Source organism: Lolium rigidum, chromosome 3, assembly GCF_022539505.1.
Source record: "Lolium rigidum isolate FL_2022 chromosome 3, APGP_CSIRO_Lrig_0.1, whole genome shotgun sequence".
Classification (NCBI taxonomy): Eukaryota; Viridiplantae; Streptophyta; class Magnoliopsida; order Poales; family Poaceae; genus Lolium; species Lolium rigidum.
The window spans coordinates 105,901,366-105,920,276 of NC_061510.1; the positions used below are offsets into that span (position 1 = coordinate 105,901,366).

The window sequence follows — 18,911 nt, forward strand, 5'->3', positions numbered from 1 at the left end:
CACGCCTCTTCGTCTTGTCTCTGGAAGTCTGGAACTCTGGATCCACGCAAGGATTTCATCGGTCCAAGTCTCCAAGATCATCAGGTACAAAGTACAAACTATCAAACCATGTCATCGTGTTTGATCTACTCTATCGATCCAGGGTCATCGACCCAAATCAAAGTGGATCGCGATCCACGATCCAACTTCGCGTACCAAAGATGTGTACCCCCGAGCGATCCTTGTTCGCTGGCTTGTCGAACCTCGTTCCGCGATCCCGTTCCGCGATCCGAGCGTTCCGGATCGTCGGCAACTATGTATTGAACACGATGAGCAGCAAACTTGAGGGATCCTAAACATGAAGAGAAGACACGCACTTGAGGCGCAATAGGAATAAGCTGGAGAACAAGCAACTAGAATATATGGTAATTTGTAAATAAAAAAGTGTTTGATGTTTTAGATGTAGATCACCAGTTGGTGGTCATGGCCTCTCTCGGTTCAGGGTGATTTCAAATAGATCTCTTGAAATGTTTTACCTTTAGATTTTCTGACGCACCGTCCAGACCTATGTGCGCATTCACTTCTCAGTAATTTGCAAAAGCTTTTTGATAATAGATAGTTTTAAAGAATTCAAACGTAAGCCCGTCTAGCTCAGTTGGTAGAGCGCAAGGCTCTTAACCTTGTGGTCGTGGGTTCGAGCCCCACGGTGGGCGATTGCCTTTTTGCTGATTTTCTCAATAATGCGAAAGGATGCTTTTTTATTTCACAAAATTCAGCACGGATTGAGGATCTACTATGATAATTTAGTACATGCTTTATCCTCTGCCATATGCAATTACTCAATGTGCGATCTCTACTTTAAAGATCTAAGCATACATCTTACTGTTTATGTACAGCTTCAGGTACATCAGGTTGGTACTGGTATTGGTGACCCTATTTAAAACGCAAACACCTTTTCTATATACTAGTAGTTGGGGCGCCCCATGGGGCGCCTCCTCGCCGGTCGTTGGGGTCCCAATCAAAGACAAGACACTATTTTTATTGGCCTTTGGCTCAGGACATGCTTCAATTGTCCTCCAACAGAAATAACAATTAGGATTGTGCATTTATCAAAGAGCCAATGTAAGGTGAAGACAAGAGAGCAGCTCAATTGCAAGAATATGAAGCAGTTTCAGCTTCAACCAATCAACACCGTAACAGCAGTAAAAACCAGCAGTAGCCTTTATTCATCAAATAACACATTAGCTCATAGCCATAGACCAAACAGATCGATTCAGACAACAAAAAAGTTCACACCTGCAGAGGAAAAGTACATGACACTCATGTTGCTCATTATTCCCAGCACACATATCTAGACTGCCACACACCAGCGAGGCTCAGAATGCATGCCTCTATTTGCAAGTGGTTGTGATGAAGGCGGCTTGAATCTCTAGTTGCTCTGTCTGCTCTTCGATTGGAGGTCGCCGTGGACCTTGATGGTTGTCTTGGCGAGTGATGTCGGCTTCAAGACGCTCTTCGATTTGATAGCCTGCCATATGTTGAACACAGTCCACGCCGTCCTGACCGAAGAGTCAAGCCTCCCTACGTATTAGTAACATTAAATCAAATATGATCAACATAGCTAATAGCTAAAAGTTATGAGACAAAGACAATGCTCTTTCTACTCCAACAAATGATCAATTACTGGTAGAAAGTCCTCGCATATGTGTTTCCTTTATTGAAGACACATTTTTTAGAACAAAAGATTTAATTCTTGTAAGCACAAATATTTGGTTCTTCGCATTACTTCAATAATTATTAAGACGACATCTATTAGCATGAAACAAATCTAATTTCCTAAGCTCATAAACATGCTAAATAAAGGTGCTCCGATAGTTTATTTAGATCTGCACATAAAAAGTGAATGTGGATATCAGCAGGACAGATCAAAGTCAAACTGAGCAACATTTATCAGCATAATACATTTTTTGAGGTTTCTTTCAGTTTTTTTGAAGCTGCAACATACCATTAGGTTTTGAGGCATTAATCATTTTGCAAGTTGTTTTGATTGACCTACCAAAACAATTAATCTTAAAAGAATGGTCTCTGAGTTATAGAGCTAAGCTAGCTCACATACAAATAATTTTAGAGGCCCGCCATCGACTCATATGCAACACACATAAGACAGACCTTATTTAGAAACAAATTTATTCTCTTTATTGTTACATATAAACCACACAAAAAAGAAATTTGATTAGAAATGCCTAGTCTAGACAAACCCCAAAAGCAACAACCTTTCTTTAACAAAGGCTAAATTGGATATGAGAAGATGGAACGAATGGATAAAAATATTCATATGAGCACAATTCCATGGAGGATTGGAGGAGTACACCTATTCATCGAAGCACTACATCTTTAAGCATGATCAGTTATTTAAATGGTGCCACGGTCACACAACATGGACACAAATCATTCAATGACTACTTCCCAGATCCACATCAGAAATAAGCTACCATCTGGACGTTTTTGAAATAAATCTTTAAAAGCCTATATTTAAATCCATGCATTTGATGTAATGTGAAACCTCATTCAATTTCTCTGGCTGATGCAAATGGGCTAAACAAACCAGAAGGGGATATAACTAAAAAATCCTCAGACATCAAGAAAAAAAATCAGCAATAAGCAGTAAAGATAATCTTTATCGAAGGTTGTCCTAGAGAAAAACAATCAGAACCTAAATGTGAACTTTGTACCAAATGCACAAAAATTTACAACCAATGAGCTATCATTAAGCACCGCTCAGAGCAAGAAAATGTAACGAAGTTTAAATCTCTGTTGCCTATCATTGAAACAAGCTCAAGTACCTTTGAAACAACATATTCATGTGTGGCTATGTAGGTGACTGTGTATACTTCAGTCCATTTTTATAACCTTCATTGCACTTCGATGGAAATTGTTGTGTAATAACTCGTATATCAAACTAAATCTATCCGTGCAGTACCAAGAAGGAAATTATGGGTGACGGTGCATCTTGTTGTAACTCTGGCCGATGCTCTAAAATAGCTTTCCATGTCATCTTGTTTGTGAACTTGGTGTCCAGTGTCCTGTGCTGCAACAAACAAGAACGAAAATAGTGTAATAAAATGGCTAAGATCACTCATCCGTGTCTTGTCGAGAGAAGTTGGGTTGGGGTATAGAACCGCAAGCGTGGTGGGGGTGACAAATGATGTGAACCTTGAATGCCAGGAAAGGTCGAGAGGTCACTGGCATTGACGGCAATGCGGCCGGGGGGGGGGAATGTTGTACCAGTGCACCGAAATCTTGATTTTTTCCGTGGTGTGACAGTTCACAAGCAGCACTGGGAAGACGGTCAGCACTTGCAGACCTAGAGTATTATGCATGTCCTTCTTTGAGCTTCTCAATCAAACCCCGTGAAAGTAACCAAATGAGCACACGGAGATAATAAGCAATAGGGCCATGTTCAATTCTTTGCGGTATGGTGGAGAAATTACCCTCGGGCAGCATCCGCATACGAAAGAATAAACTAACAATCAAGAATGTTGCAGTGTACATCAGAATGGAACTAAATAGACGGACACGGATTATGCTTCGGACTTCCATGCATCATAAGCCTAATTAGCTTATAATCAGAAAACAAAGTGGAAAACAGAGTCAGTTACACAACTGTTAATTTTTTTATTTGATATTTTACAAGTTGGACAAGATTTTTTTCCATTAGTCTCTATCTCTACTACTTATAAAGGCACGAAGTGCCGTAGGAAAATTACATCTGCACCGTACATCTAATCACATCATACGGACACGATCTCTCCATTCTCCCCACCTCCTTCCTTCCGTCAGAGGCGGCATCACCGCTTCAGAGCGATCACATCCTTGAGTTCAACCATAATCCAGTCAAAACTGACTCCGCTAATCTCGCTCTCCTCGCAACTTCACCCTCCACGATGCACGCCACTGCCCACGATCGGGCCGCCGCTGCACCCCATGCCCGCGCCCACCGTGTCGTGCCCTCTGCCTCCACGCCCGCACTTCAGCTGGCCACGATTTGTGTGCCGGCCTCCGTGTCCCACATCTCTATGACTGCAGGTTGCCGCCCACAAGAAACACGGCCGGTCGCTGCGACAAGCAACAACGCCATGGTTTCCCCAAAAGAGATGCAAAATCCATGGGCCACTCTGCAGAGGCACATCTTGATGCAATAGATCGAACCAATGCATCCTATAGCAATCGTGAGTGTACTTTGATCTGCAAGTAGAAACTTTGATTACGGAATCATGCACTAGCATCTTATTTCATTTGCAACGTTTGTCATGCTGCAATCAGTATCAGATGATCCGATCCACCCACACACGACTGCTGTTTAGTAGGAATATATTTGTGCACTTCTGCAGTGTATATTGTGTATGGGGTACCAAAAAGAAAATGAGTTCTTATTCAGTATTGTAAATTAACCACGGCACAACTCCACGCGTAGCACTTACTTCTTTTTTGATGGAACACGGATATTCATCTTGATATGCCAATTGACTTCTCCATTAGCCATTTTCTACTACACCACCTGAAGGCCATTTTTGATATGCTAACCTGAAGACCATGAATTCCCCTCCAAAGCTACAATACTTGCAGGAGTTCCCCGCCAAAGTTGAGGACCGAACAGGACTATAGGCACATGATATTTAGAGTTCCCATGTCGCACGAATTGCTCTCTATATATTGTGTGGTAGATATCCGAGCTTTCAAATCAGTCTAACAAATAGAAGGTTCAGATCTTTTCTTCTTGGATGAGCTTACGAAATTTGTAGGAGGGGCTAATTATTTCTCTTCATTGTGTTATCTCATCAATAGTACTGCAGTCCGGTACAATAATTTTCCAGTGGAATTCCACCATAGCTTATATTTTATCTGCAACCATTTGCTGATGCAGGTACAATATCCAGTGTTAAATTCCTTTTACCTTTTTTATTAGTTCAGCACCAAATTGTTCCTAATAAGTTGTGGTATGCTCAGGTTTAATTTATACTCCCTCCGTTTCAAAATAAGTGTCACAACATTTTCTAAATATGGACCTATCTACACACTAAAACACATCTAGATACATATCTAGACAAAGTTGGGCCATTTATTTTAGACAGGATTGTCATGCCTGATTTAATATACTACATATTGCATTACACAGGTCATGGGAAGAAAAACTATTGTTATGTCATCTTCCACTTCCAACTGCGCATATTCTCCATTGCAGGATATAAGCAACACCCAGTACTTGGATGGATGAGATAGTTGTGTTCTTCTTTGTGTCTTTTTATTGCATCTATTTTGAAGTTAACAACACCTGGAGAGCTTTTACATTTCTCAACAGGTTTCATATTGTTGTAAATACTGAAGTTTGTAACACCCTGATAGATTTTACATTCATCTTTTTTCTGTCTTTCCTATATTCTTTGAGAATGAATCTGGTGTCTCGCTAAGCTAGGAGAATGAATCTGCAGAAAGGGCAGTGTTTATGAAGTCTACCATTTTTTTTAACCCAAGGTTACTGCATGTGTGCTGTATATTGCTCTCTTTATTCAGTTGATGAACCTGCATGTTATATATTGATTGAGTTTGGAGAATAAATACTGATATTGTCTCCTTTGCTCTTTTCGTTATTCTAGGAGAGGACTTAAGTAGCAGGAATCAATAAATTTTCTATTACTCACGATAGTAGCAATAATTAGTGGTTCACACATGAACAACAGTCTCTGAACTAGGATGTACTTTTTGTTTGAAAGGAAACTAGGATGTAGTTATGCTACTGAAGCTGATCATTTATAGCTCGAAGAGATTTTTTTGTTCATATACTCTTGTAGAAGAGTCTATTACTCTCCATTATCTCGGGGTGCAACTGGTCATCTGGATAACTGTAAAAAGAGAAAAACATGTTGGTTGTCCTCCTCCATGGTAGCTCCTAATTACCCCAAAGATCCATGTTATTCTTCGAATTCTCTTGATCTCTCTCATTGACTACGCTGCCACGCTGGAGCTTATAATTTTTTTTTTTTTTTGAAACGGAGGCAAAAGCTTTGCCTTATTCATTCATTAAGAAGAAGGTGCCCGATTTTTAGGAGAAAACCGGGCAAAAACCAACAACAACAGTGCCGAAGCACACCCAAGACCACACACCCTGCCACAAGGGCACACCCAGCCATCCTGGCTACCCACAAAAGCTAAGAAGCTCAAACCGGCCTATGCCAAACAGATGACTCCTCGAAGAGAGACCGGCAGCTTCGCTTCTGACAGTGAGCCTCGGAGAGGAGATGCGCAGGACAAGCGTCGAATAGGACCTTCACCGGACCGCCCCTCGAAGGTCATCGTACACCGCCCGAGGGTGGCTTCGACTTCACATCAAGAAGAGACCACCGCGAAGACATTCGAACACGCCGGAACGGAGCCGACTAACATGACCTTGCCGCAACCAGACCTTGGTCACCACCATCGTCGTTGCCTCACAAGTCTCCACCCGGAAGACCCGCATCTCCGGTTGACCTCCTGCCAACCCAGATGCCCTGTGTGTCGAGGCGCAGGAGAGCGCGAAGGGGATCATCAACTTCAAGACGACGCCCTCAAGAGGGGGCACGACGAAGGATCGACGCCGTCGTCCGATCCCGCGGGATCTAGGCTTTCGCCCGAAAATGTGAACCCGAGGCAGCGAAGGTCGTAAAGCTCCACGACCACCCTCCAAGAAGGACGGCGACATCCGCAGACGCCGCGCGGTCAGGCTTTCGCCCGGAGCAAACGATCCACCGCGGCCTCACGCGGCCGGACAGCGAGACGAAGACCGAAACCGCTGCCAGCCCGCACTCCGCAGACACACCTCATGCGCAGAAGCGGCGCCACCGTCGCACACAAGCCACCACCGCCACCACAACCAGACCAAGGAGCCCGCAAGCTCCGCTGCCACCACCCGCGCCACGCGGGGCTGAAGAGCCGAGCCGCACCATCGCTGCCTACCAAGCTCGCCGAGAAGAGTCCCACGGGCGCCGCCAACCGCCACAGAGAGGGAGCTTCGACGGACGCCAACATAGGGGTCCAAGGCCGAGCCGTCGGCCGCAGCAGCGCGAGCTCCCCGGTCCAGCCGCCATGCCGCCCTCGCGGCCACAGCGGCCGCCAAACCAGCCGGAGCACACATCGGGCCACCACTCCGCAGACCACCTCCGCAGCAACGTCCCGCGCCGCTGCCCACAGGGTAGCACACCGCGCACCCCGACCACCCCCGCGCCGCACGCCGGCGCCCCAGCCAAGCCCGCACCGCACGCCGGCCGGGGGGCCGCGCTCGTCGCCGTTCTGCCGCCCACACGGCCCGAACGCCGCCGAATCCGCCGGACCGCCGCCACAGCCCGCCTCACCACCAGATCGGGGCGTGCTTGCCCCGGATCCGCCACCCCACGGTCCCGGAGCCGCCGCTCCGGCGCCCTAACGCCGGCGAGCCGCCATTGCCGCCCCAGCCAGATCCGGCGGCCGCCCGCGACGCGACGAAGAAGGAGCCACCCCCGGCACCATTTGGCAGCGGGGGGCCGCCGCCACCGCGGCGCGGAGGCCGGCAGCAGCGGCGGCGGAGGGTCGCCGGGGAGGAGGACGGGGGCGGCGCGGGATTTCGCCCCCGGTGTCGCCTGGGGTGCGACACGGGGGGAGCTTCGTTTCGATCCTAGGTCCAAATCACCTTTTGGAGCTTATAATTTTGATAACATCATTTTTCAATTGTTAAAGTAGACCATTATGTATTTATCTCAAAAAAACATTGATTGTTCTACTTTTTCCATTTTATTGAATTCATATTAGCCGAAACGTGCATAGCACGTGCAAGCTTACTAGTGTAAGAAACTGAAGTAACTAAGAAAACTTGAAGGTGTACTGCTGTAGCATCTCACCCTCCAGTTCTGAAGACTGTCAAAGTACAGAGGAAAGGGGTTGTTCGTAACTTCTTAAAATTTCTAAAACCATGAAAAGCCTGTTCTCCATGTTAAGAAATAGAGAAGCAAAGATCAAAGTCTTTTAGACCTATGAGAATAAGGTGAATCAGAGAAAATGAAGCATTTTGATCTTTTGTCCATCCGCTGAAGCCAATGGGTGTATTAGTCATACTTATATGTAAGGTGAATCAGAGAAAATGAAGCATTTTGATCTTGTGTCCATTCGCTGAAGCCAATGGGTGTATTAGTCATACTTATATGATTTCTATCTCTAACCCGCTTCTTATCTAAAGCATGTGCAGAGTGTATGTGAGACCAGAAGCTTCTGACTAACACAGAATACAGATTTATAAAATCACGGTAATTATCAAATGCTCACATACTATCTACTCTCTTATATCAGACCGAAAAAGAGATTACAAACAAGATTAACAAACAAGGCTGTGGAAAATCCAGGGCCTTTTGCATTGCGGTTGTCTAAGATTGCACTTCTGTAGAGAATAAGTTAAATTTGAGACATTTCCATTCCACAGTGTCATACAAATAATCATGCTATGGTATCACGATAAAACAGACATTCAAGAGCTATATAATGAACATTATTTTAGAATATAATTGACCTACCAGAAGCTCAGTTTTGATCCAACTGTCTGCAGGTAATGAACTTGTTAATCTGCAATAAAAGTACACAACTTCCTCAATTCTATACTGGATAAAAAGATCAATCGATGAGATCTTATACCTTGGCCGTTGATAATTTGTTACGTAGATGAAGTGAATAATGTGTAAAGTGAGAAACTAAATTTTCGTTCATTAGAACCTTGAATTTGCACACATACATATTGGCCATATTCCTGAGATAAGTATAGCCCTTCCATAAGAACTCAATTTATATATCACAAGGGAGAAAGAAGTGACAGGCCATGAACATGGGAAGAATAACCTAAATCCTCGCTACATAACCAGATGAGTATTTTTTTTCTCTACTCTACATTATGTAGAGATTGCAGACCTTAACCAGTAAGTAATGAAGATATTACGAATTTTTACCTCAGTGAGCAGGGCAAAAGGAGGAGGTTCTCGAGGCACAGTCATCACCACAAACTCCACAATGCCCTAGTTGAGCCTCTTTCATTACTGCATAGCACGAAACAAATGACTAAATCCTAAAAAACAAAGACACGATGGATAACCAAAAAATCTTGATGATAAATTGAGAAGAGGGAAAATATCTAGAACCTGTGAAGGCCTGATTTTTCTTGTTGTCAAAGCAGATAGAGCCCACGCCTAAACAGTTCACATGTCTGATAGATGCTCTTGCATCTTGATCATGGCCGTGTTTCCAGGAAACTCCATTTTACCTCTTGGCTCCCCTGAGTCCTCGCTTTCTTCCCCTGAACGCCAAGATGGTCTGCACCAGCACCATCATCAGTTAACTCATCGAAGAGCAAATCGCAACTACACAACAAATCGACCACCTCCTTGTCGGATGGGATGTGGCGCGTGTTCTGCCTGTAGAACTATTGTTGCACTCAAATTGCAAGGATTGAGAGCTCACCTCATCCACTACATTCACATAGGAGGAGATAGTGGCAGAGAAATCATTACGAGACAAGGGGAAATATTAGAGATCTCTACCTCGTCTTCCCACACAGAAAACATCAGGTGATCGATTTTCCTTCATCAGCGGCACTGCGCGCAGCAGGCCATCGTTGAGGCCACCTCCTTGAGCATCCATGGTGAGCCCCTTCTGCTCCGCCCCCTCTATTTGTGTCCCTGCACACGACCCCTCATCAAGAGGGAGAGAGGGAGAGAGGGGGAGGCAAAACCTGCACCAAACCGGCAGAATTTGTGAGATGCGAGAGGAGAAGCCTAGAACCTGGGTGTGGAGGCCGGTGGAAACGGATCTTGACCTATGGGGGGGCGTGGGGTGGGGAAGAGCAAGCGCCTGCACCCCTGAACGACCTGATCTGCTCCACACCGGCGCGGGAGGGCGGAGGCGTTGTGTGCCGTTCGCCGGCGCCGCGGTTGGGAGATTGGTGAGGAGGAAGAGGCGTGCGTGCGTGCGTGGGAGAGCGGCGGCAGCACGCGAGCGATTGTGGATAGGGCTGTGAGCTCGTCGATTTCTTTTTTCCTCCCTCATCGAGCCAACTGTGGCCTGCCTGACGTGTGGACCAACCAGTGGAGCCGAAGGAAGGCAACGGTGCATGCCAGCATTCTATCGTGGAGGGCTGTGGCATAGGGCAAGTATAGACGCACTTGCTTGTTCTCAATGCATATGCAGATGACACTCTGTCATCCTACAGACTGATGTGCAGCAGCTTAGTCATCTTCACCAACTGCTTTAAGTTTTTGTGATATCTATAGCTTTTGAGTTAATTACTCAAAGTCTAACCTCATTCTTATCAATATTATTGAGGACGGAATTGCACTCTTTACTGATGCTTCACACTGTTAGAGAGAGAGTCTGCCTTTCACTTACTTGGGGTTGCCTTTAAGCACAACCAAACTAAGGAAAGAATTTATTCTGCCTTTAATTCAAATTGTGTAGAGAAGACTGACAGCGTGTGCTATGTACTTCAATTATGGTACCATGCTTAGAATGGTCAACTCAGTCTTTTCTTCACTGCCAATTCTATCTTTGCTCCTTGAAGGTTTATCAATGGATAATAACTGAGGTGGATAAATATAGAGTAGACACAGTTTCTGGAGAGACAAATATTTACATAAGAAAAACCCTCCTCTGGCAGCATGGGATCTAGTTTGCAGACCAAAGGATCAAGGAGGGTTGAGTATTTTGAATCTCTTGTCTACTAATGGAGTACCTACATAAATTCTTCAATAAAGCTGATCTGTCTTGGGTCAAGATGTCATGGGAATTATACCATTCCACCTCCTGATAGATCAAGAGAGGTCTCATTTTGGTGGAGAGACTACTTAAAGATGCTACCATCTTTCAATGATGTCATCCAAGGAAATTACATTTTATTATGGAAGATAAATGGCCAGCTTTACCACTCAAGGACACTTGGCCACATCTTTATTCCTTTTGGAAGGATGCAGGAATTTATATCAAGCACTACTTGTGCCATAGGCTTCTGTTCTCTTTTATTTGCCCCTCTCTGAGGTGCCGTAGTTCCATATTTTTCAAGCTTTAATTCTTGATCTTGAGCCAGCTATGGGAGACCTGGGTGGATCTGCGTTGGTCTTCCACCGCTTTTTCCTACTCAGGAGCGGATTGAGTGGGTTTTAAAATTTTCAGATCTAAGACGGAATCTTCCTTGGAAAGCTCCAGCAGCTCATATCAGACTCGTGCAATTGCGTCCAGCTCAGCGGCGGTTGTAGTTGCACTACTTACATGGTCTCTAGATCTTTATAACGTTGCAATGTCTAAAACCATGTAAATGATTATTTAGTAATGATGTGCTAATCATCCTCTGCTAATTGCAACTGGTGCAGTAAATTTTTTCCCATTCAAAATGTAGCAGCATGAAGCCCTCATCAGGAAAAGAATCAAACTTAACAATCGATGCTATATGTCAACACGAGGTGTATGATACCTTCGATCCGGATTACGGATTGTAGTTTGGTAAGTTTTTTCCCTAGAAGACCTAGGTTTAATCGAACCTTGGGAAGCACTGCTAAATGGTTATGAAGGAAACATCTAAAAGATTTGCAGTGTATTTTATCTTTAGTTTACCGGACCTATCTAGTTTACTTTTAAGGGGTTGTGTTCAATGATGGAAATAGGTCAGGGTTAAGGTTTCACCTGCAGCTATGCATACATATATAAATAAATCTTATATGTGTAACAAATAAAATAGAGATAAGAGATTTGTGAGTAGTACATCCGTAAATACCCTTGTCCCTAAAGCCAGAGGCGACAAGAGCCTAATGGTCCAACCATTATCCACACAGCCACAAGCAACAACAATTTTTAAGTAAATACAGATCAAAGCCTTAAGCTAGATGATTGTGATATGATCCCGAATGTATCGTTACTTTCTCCTTTCTGTCACTGAGGTTTCGCGGTAGCACACCGTTCTCCAATCATCCCACCACTTTCCTTGATTGATACGAATGATATGGGTACCTGCAGATCATCACGACAAGGCAAAGAGACAAGGATACAAGATCACAAAACTCATATTCAATCCTTACACATAACATAAGATTAGATGCACATGAACGCTGCGAGGATTCACCCCAACCCGCCGCCCGTGAGGACTACTCACACATAATATCAAGATCAAATACACATATAGAAATTATTGTGCAAAATACTTAGATTGAAATCACAATACTCTTACAATGGTCGTCAATTCTCAAGGAGATCTCTATCACAATGGTGATAGCTATGGCTATGGAGGAGATGGGAGATGAAATGGATGAACTATGGTGATGGATCTCCTTCGGTGTGTTGTAGATGGATCTGGTCGATGACGGCTCTGTTTGGCGAGGAATGACTCTCCTTTTAGCGTCGGTCCCTTCACGACTTTTATAGTGTTTGACCTCGGGAACACAGCTGCAGGTGGTACGGTCGGATGGTACGATCAGGGATTGCCCATATCGATGCCCGTTAAAGCCCCTGGAACCGCCTTTCCGAGCGTAGTCAAGTTTTTCATGCTCTCGGCGTGATTTTCTAGAGTAATTGCAGGTCTATTTGCCATTATGACGAGATATCCTGTACAACATCCAAAAATTAAAGAGGTTGCATATCTTTGCATTGATTAGGCATTAGTGGCAAGTTGAGAGGTAAACTTAGTCAATTTATTGACTTAGCTAGGGGTTTAAACGCGAGAAAATATGACGTATTTCACAACCATCAGTCCACGTGTATGCATGTGTTCTCCCTTGCCGCAACACTATTAAGTAGCGCACCTTTGCTACTTAGATGTTTCTCAATTATTTTGTAAAATACAGAAAAACAATAATAGATGGTTATGGGAATTACTGAACTGTCGTGGCGTTAGTTCTTAGGGGAGAGGTAGTGTGTCAATTGTCAATAGGTGCCCCTATGACCTGTTTAACCTCGCTCTCGTTCCTCCCCCACCTCCTTCCGCTAGGTTTCCCCAAAGCAAGGTTCGGTCGGCCCCTCGCCTCTCCTCCCCGGCAGTCACCGATGGCGAGTAGGGCGAGGGTCCCCTCTTTGTACAAATGTAGCAGTAGTTAGGTTGTTTTCACGTGAGTTTGGGCTCTATGATCGTAGTCAGGAGTGCTCTGTCGGCTCCTCCGAGCCAAGTCTGGCGACCTAGGGCGGTGGTCTTCCTACTCGCGTTGCTCCTCTGGATGGAGACGAAGGCGGGGATGGACTGCACCATCGGCATCTTCGTTATCAATAAGGTTCTCGGGTTATAATCTCGGGGATTTAGCCCTACCTCTTTGCACATCTGCAGGTCCCTGATGTCTACGCACGTTTCTATTCCTGTAGACAGTGTTGGGCCTCCAAGAGCAGAGGTTTGTAGAACAGCAGACAAGTTTCCCTTAAGTGAATCACCCAAGGTTTATCGAACTCGGGGAGGAAGAGGTCAAAGATATCCCTCTCAAGCAACCCTGCAATTACGATACAAGAAGTCTCTTGTGTCCCCAACACACCCAATACACTTGTCAGATGTATAGGTGCACTAGTTCGGCGAAGAGATAGTGAAATACAAGTAATATGGATGAATATGAGTGGTAATAGCAATCTGAAATAAAGATGGCAGCAAGCAAACATGTAACGTAACTTGTTGGAAACGGAGTTTCAATGCTTAGAAACAAGGCCTAGGGATCATACTTTCACTAGTGGACACTCTCAACAATGATCACATAAATAAATAAGTTCTCTTCTCTTATGCTACTTTCAAAGACTCTATTGTTGGATAACAAACACCATTCATTGTGTAGGGCTACGAGAGCACCCTCAAGCCGGAGTAAACAAGCTCCACAATGTCATAAAGGAATCACACACGATGCAAACACTGTCACTGTCACACCATGGAGAGTAATTCCGGAGTTCATATTAAAGTAACTCTAGAGTGCATAGTAATATTAACTTCATAATCTACAAGAGATCACAATCATAACCTACGCCAAGTACTACATGATGCACACACTGTTCACATTACATCATGAAGGAGGAATAGACTACTTTAATAACATCACTAGAGTAGCACATAGATTAATAGTGATACAAAGCTCATGATCACATAAAGATCACATGGGAGAGATAGATGAACCACATAGCTACCGGTACATCCCTTAGCCTCGGGGGAGAACTACTCCCTCCTCATCATAGGAGACAGCAGCGGCGATGAAGATGGCGGTGGTGTCGATGGAGATGCCTTCCGGGGGCAATTCCCCGTCCCGGCGGCGTGCCGGAACAGAGACTTCTGTCCCCCGAATCTTGGCTTCGCGATGGTGGTGGCTGCGTAACTTTTCTCGTATCGTGGCTTATGCTTATAGGGTTTTCGCGACGGAGAGGCTTTATAGGCGGAAGGGCAGCCTCGGAGGGGTCCTGGGGGACCCACACACTAGGGGGGCGCCCCCCCCCTTGGCCGCGCCGCCATGTGGGGTGGGGCCCCCTTGGCTCCCCTCTGGCCCCTCTTCGGTGCTCTGGAACCTTCCGTGAAATATAAGATCGTGGGCTTTCGTTTCGTCCAATTCCGAGAATATTTCCTGTGTAGGATTTCTGAAACCAAAAACAGCAGAAAACAGAACTGGCGCTTCGGCATCTTGTTAATAGGTTAGTGCCGGAAAATGCATCAAAACGATATAAAGTATGAAACAACAACAACCCATGGAGGAGATGGGAGATGGGAGATGAAATGGATGAACTATGGTGATGGATCTCCTTCGGTGTGTTGTAGATGGATCTGGTCGATGACGGCTCTGTTTGGCGAGGAATGACTCTCCTTTTAGCGTCGGTCCCTTCACGACTTTTATAGTGTTTGACCTCGGGAACACAGCCGCAGGTGGTACGGTCGGATGGTACGATCAGGGATTGCCCATATCGATGCCCGTTAAAGCCCCTGGAACCGCCTTTCCGAGCGTAGTCAAGTTTTTCATGCTCTCGGCGTGATTTTCTAGAGTAATTGCAGGTCTATTTGCCATTATGACGAGATATCCTGTACAACATCCAAAAATTAAAGAGGTTGCATATCTTTGCATTGATTAGGCATTAGTGGCAAGTTGAGAGGTAAACTTAGTCAATTTATTGACTTAGCTAGGGGTTTAAACGCGAGAAAATATGACGTATTTCACAACCATCAGTCCACGTGTATGCATGTGTTCTCCCTTGCCGCAACACTATTAAGGGCCTGTTTGGTTCCCAGCCACACTTTGCCAAGCCTAACTTTGGCAAGTGTGGCTGCCACAAAAGTGTGGCTAGGATTTTGGAAGCCACAAAGTGTGGCAAAAGTTGGCAAAAAATTCACTCTATGACAAGTGGGCCATATGAATAGTGAAGTGTGGCAGCTCTAAAGTGTGGCAAGAACCAAACACATGTGAAATTGCCAAACTTTGGCTTGGCAAAGTGTGGCTGTGAACCAAACAGGCCCTAAGTAGCGCACCTTTGCTACTTAGATGTTTCTCAATTATTTTGTAAAATACAGAAAAACAATAATAGATGGTTATGGGAATTACTGAACTGTCGTGGCGTTAGTTCTTAGGGGAGAGGTAGTGTGTCAATTGTCAATAGGTGCCCCTATGACCTGTTTAACCTCGCTCTCGTTCCTCCCCCACCTCCTTCCGCTAGGTTTCCCCAAAGCAAGGTTCGGTCGGCCCCTCGCCTCTCCTCCCCGGCAGTCACCGATGGCGAGTAGGGCGAGGGTCCCCTCTTTGTACAAATGTAGCAGTAGTTAGGTTGTTTTCTGTGAGTTTGGGCTCTATGATCGTAGTCAGGAGTGCTCTGTCGGCTCCTCCGAGCCAAGTCTGGCGACCTAGGGCGGTGGTCTTCCTACTCGCGTTGCTCCTCTGGATGGAGACGAAGGCGGGGATGGATCGCACCATCGGCATCTTCGTTATCAATAAGGTTCTCGGGTTATAATCTCGGGGATTTAGCCCTACCTCTTTGCACATCTGCAGGTCCCTGATGTCTACGCACGTTTCTATTCCTGTAGACAGTGTTGGGCCTCCAAGAGCAGAGGTTTGTAGAACAGCAGCAAGTTTCCCTTAAGTGAATCACCCAAGGTTTATCGAACTCAGGGAGGAAGAGGTCAAAGATATCCCTCTCAAGCAACCCTGCAATTACGATACAAGAAGTCTCTTGTGTCCCCAACACACCCAATACACTTGTCAGATGTATAGGTGCACTAGTTCGGCGAAGAGATAGTGAAATACAAGTAATATGGATGAATATGAGTGGTAATAGCAATCTGAAATAAAGATGGCAGCAAGCAAACATGTAACGAACTTGTTGGAAACGGAGTTTCAATGCTTAGAAACAAGGCCTAGGGATCATACTTTCACTAGTGGACACTCTCAACAATGATCACATAAATAAATAAGTTCTCTTCTCTTATGCTACTTTCAAAGACTCTATTGTTGGATAACAAACACCATTCATTGTGTAGGGCTACGAGAGCACCCTCAAGCCGGAGTAAACAAGCTCCACAATGTCATAAAGGAATCACACACGATGCAAACACTATCACTGTCACACCATGGAGAGTAATTCCGGAGTTCATATTAAAGTAACTCTAGAGTGCATAGTAATATTAACTTCATAATCTACAAGAGATCACAATCATAACCTACGCCAAGTACTACATGATGCACACACTTGTTCACATTACATCATGAAGGAGGAATAGACTACTTTAATAACATCACTAGAGTAGCACATAGATTAATAGTGATACAAAGCTCATGATCACATAAAGATCACATGGGAGAGAGAGATGAACCACATAGCTACCGGTACAGCCCTTAGCCTCGGGGAGAACTACTCCCTCCTCATCATAGGAGGCAACAACGGCGATGAAGATGGCGGTGGTGTCGATGGAGATGCCTTCCGGGGGCAATTCCCCGTCCCGGCGGCGTGCCGGAACAGAGACTTCTGTCCCCCGAATCTTGGCTTCGCGATGGTGGTGGCTGCGTAACTTTTCTCGTATCGTGGCTTATGCTTTTAGGGTTTTCGCGACGGAGAGGCTTTATAGGCGGAAGGGCAGCCTCGGAGGGGTCCTGGGGGACCCACACACTAGGGGGGCGCCCCCCCCTTGGCCGCGCCGCCATATGGGGTGGGGCCCCCTTGGCTCCCCTCTGGCCCCTCTTCGGTGCTCTGGAACCTTCCGTGAAATATAAGATCGTGGGCTTTCGTTTCGTCCAATTCCGAGAATATTTCCTGTGTAGGATTTCTGAAACCAAAAACAGCGAGAAAACAGAGCGGCGCTTCGGCATCTTGTTAATAGGTTAGTGCCGGAAAATGCATCAAAACGATATAAAGTATGAATAAAACATGTAGGTATTGTCATAAACTAGCATGGAACATAAGAAATTATAGATACGTTGGAGACGTATCAAGCATCCCCAAGCTTAGTTCCTACTCGCCCTCGAGTAGGTAAACGATAACAAGGATAATTTCTTAAGTGACATGCTACCAACATGATCTTGATCAATACTATTGTAAAGCATATGAGATGAATGAAGTGATTCAAAGCAATGGTAAAGATAATGACTAAACAACTGAATCATATAGCAAAGACTTTTCATGAATAGTACTTTCAAGACAAGCATCAATAAGTCTTGCATAAGAGTTAACTCATAAAGCAATAAATTCTTAGTAGAAAGTTTTGAAGCAACACAAAGGAAGATATAAGTTTCAGCGGTTGCTTTCAACTTCAACATGTTTATCTCATGGATGTGTATCTCATGGATAATTGTCAACACAAAGTAATATGATGAATGCAAATAAGCAAGTATGTAGGAATCAATGCACATAGTTGACACAAGTGTTTGCTTCTAAGATAGAAAGAAGTAGGTAAACTGACTCAACATAAAGTAAAATAATGGCCCTTCGCAGAGGGAAGCATGGATTACTATTTTTGTGCTAGAGCTTTTCATTTTGAAAACATAGAAACAATTTTGTCAATGGTAGTAACAATTCATATGTGTTATGCATAAGATGTCCTATAAGTTGCAAGCCTCATGCATAGAATACCAATAGTGCCCGCACCTTGTCCTAATTAGCTTGGATTTACATGGATTATCATTGCATAACATATGTTTCAACCAAGTGTCACAAAGGGGTACCTCTATGCCGCCTGTACAAAGGTCCAAGGAGATAGATCGCATTTGATTTCTCGTTTTTGATAAATCTCAACTTAGGACATCCATACCGGGACAACATAGACAACAGATAATGGACTCCTCTTTAATGCATAAGCATTCAACAACAGATAATATACTCATAAGAGATTGAGGATTAATGTACAAACTGAAACTTCCACCATGATTCATGGCTTTAGTTAGCGGCCCAATGTTCTTCTCTAACAATATGCATACTCAAACCATTTGATCATGTAAATCACCCTTACTTCAGACAAGACGAACATGCATAGCAACTCACATGATATTCAACAAAGGTGTAATAGTTGATGGCGTCCCCAGAAGCATGGTTACCGCTCAACAAGCAACTTATAAGAAATAAGACACATAAGCTACATATTCAATACCACAATAGTTTTTAAGGCTATTTTCCCATGAGCTATATATTGCAAAGACAAGGAATGAAACTTTAAAGGTAGCACTCAAGTAATTTACTTTGGAATGGCAGAGAAATACCACATAGTAGGTAGGTATAGTGGACACAAATGGCATAGTTTTTGGCTCAAGGATTTGGATGCACGAGAAGAATTCCCTCTCAGTACAAGGCTTTGGCTAGCAAGGTTGTTTGAAGCAAACACAATTATGAACCGGTACAGCAAAACTTACATAAGAACATATTGCAAGCATTATAAGACTCTACACTGTCTCCTTGTTGTTCAAACACCTCACCAGAAAATA

General features: G+C 44.5%; 1 long non-coding RNA gene and 1 other non-coding gene across 5 annotated transcripts; one reads left to right on the forward strand and one right to left on the reverse strand.

The window, feature by feature from the left end:
* The first annotated feature begins 619 nt into the window (after nt 1-619).
* Nucleotides 620-692, forward strand: TRNAK-CUU. Its single transcript has one exon. It is a non-coding gene; the product is annotated as a tRNA-Lys (tRNA).
* Nucleotides 693-1,129: 437 nt separating this feature from the next.
* LOC124702100 lies at nt 1,130-9,961 on the reverse strand. Of its 4 annotated transcripts, none has more exons than XR_007002329.1 (7): nt 9,842-9,961; nt 9,567-9,757; nt 9,168-9,339; nt 8,979-9,065; nt 8,553-8,601; nt 2,960-3,067; nt 1,130-1,560 (listed from the first exon to the last, which is right to left on the reverse strand). It is a non-coding gene; the product is annotated as an uncharacterized LOC124702100 (long non-coding RNA). The 4 variants fall into 4 exon arrangements; XR_007002327.1 differs by having other exon boundaries at nt 2,823-3,067; XR_007002328.1 differs by adding an exon at nt 7,887-7,966 and having other exon boundaries at nt 1,130-3,067.
* Nucleotides 9,962-18,911: the final 8,950 nt, after the last annotated feature.